Source organism: Vicia villosa, linkage group LG5 (assembly GCF_029867415.1).
Source record: "Vicia villosa cultivar HV-30 ecotype Madison, WI linkage group LG5, Vvil1.0, whole genome shotgun sequence".
Lineage (NCBI taxonomy): Eukaryota > Viridiplantae > Streptophyta > Magnoliopsida > Fabales > Fabaceae > Vicia > Vicia villosa.
The window spans coordinates 92,076,332-92,078,382 of NC_081184.1; positions in this window are offsets into that span (position 1 = coordinate 92,076,332).

The following is a 2,051-nucleotide window of genomic DNA, read 5'->3' on the forward strand; positions in this document are numbered from 1 at the left end:
CAGCTTTATTAGAAGCAAGCTAAACTCATGTAAACATTTATTTTACATTAATTGTAAAAGGATTTCCTAGAGTGATCAAGTTGTGATCTGTAGACTCTAGAAGTCGTAGAGGGTATCTAAGTGGAGAACCATTGTAATCAGTTTAATTAGTAGATTAAATCCTCAATTGAGGTAAATCACCTTGTCAGGGGTGGACTGGAGTAGTTTAGTTAACAACGAACCAAGATAAAAATAATTGTGTTCTTTATTTTTTATCTACCATTCTGAGAAGTTACACTTATTCAATCCCCCCCTTTCTTAGTGTTTTTCACTCCTTCAATTGGCATCAGAGCGCCGGTTCTAGGTGCAAACACTTAACCGTGTTAGACAAAAGATTCAGGGAGAAAAACACAAAATCCAAATGGTTGAAACAACTTCTTCTACTCCTACTCCTGAACAAAACAACAATGGTAACAATGGAAGCAGTAGCTCCAATGGTTACAATAGACCACCAGTCTTTGATGGTGAGAATTTTGAGTATTGGAAGGATAGACTTGAAAGTTACTTTCTTTGTCAAGATGGTGACTTATGGGACTTAGTGTCTGATGGTTACAGACATCCTGTAAACAATCGTGCATGGCGCATGTGCATTGACTACACCGATCTTAATAGGGCTTGCCCAAAAGACGCTTATCCCCTACCTAACATAGATAAATTAGTCGATAACTCTGCGGGTTTTAAATTACTATCGTTTATGGACGCGTATTCCGCATACAACCAAATACCCATGTCTAAAACGGATAAAAAATACACGGATTTCATGGCTGAATCGGGCAACTACTACTATAACGTAATGCCCTTCGGCCTGAAAAACGCCAGAGCAACGTACCAACGAATGATGAATAAAGTATTTCAAGCGGAAATTGGGGATATGCTCGAAGTCTACATGGACGATATGATCGTCAAATCCCAAGAGGAAACCGATCATGCCGTCCACCTCAAAAAAGTCTTCAAACCGGCGCGAAAGTGCAAGATGAGGTTTAATCCCGAAAAATGCACCTTTGGGGTCTGAGCGAGAAAATTTCTCGGTTTCTATCTAATAGAAAGAGGAATCGAAGCGAACCCGGAAAAGTGCAGAGCCTTTTCAGATTTACCAACGCCAAACTCGAAGAAATACATCCAATCCCTAAACGGCATGCTCACATCACTATCCAGGTTCGTGGCCAAATCCGCCCAACATGCCCTCCCACTCTTCAAACTCCTGCGTAAGGAAACCGCTTTCGAGTGGACAGGCGAATGCGAGCGCGCCCTCTCCCACCTCAAATGAGCCCTCTCGAGCCCACTTGTCCTCTCGAGGCATGAGAACGGGGAAATCCTCTACCTCTACCTTGCCGTCGCCGCCGAAGCTGTCAGCGCGGCCCTCATCAGAGAAACCCCACAGGGCCAGAGGTCCATCTACTTCACGAGCAAAGCGCTTCAAGGCCCCGAGGTTAGGTACCAGCAGATCGAGAAAGTCGCACTCGCACTGATCACTACGGCCAAAAGACTGAGACACTACTTCTTAGCACACACCATAATCGTGCACACCGAACAACCCATAAAGCAGTTGCTCGGACGCCCCAATATGGTCGGAAGAATGCTCCGTTGGTCGCTAGAGCTCTCAGAAATCGACATAAGGTATGAAGGAAGGAAAGCCCTTAAAGAGCAGGTCCTAGCGGACTCCGTGGTTGAATTGGCCTTCCTCGAAACAACGACCTGCAACGCTCGTAGATGGACCTTGTACGTAGACGGGGCTTCCAGCTCATCCGGAAGCGGGGCGGCTATCATCTTGGAAAACGGGGAAGGAACACTAATAGAAGTATCACTATCGCTCTCTTTCCCTACCTCCAACAACCAAGCGGAATACGAAGCACTGCTCGCAGGTCTACGTCTCGCTAACGACCTAGAGGCCGAAGAGATCAAAGTGTTCACCGATTTCCAACTGGTAGCGTCGCACGTTTCAGGCGAATACCAAGTCAAAAGCGACCGTCTCGCTGAGTACCTAAACCTCATGCGCGAGAGGATAGCCTGGT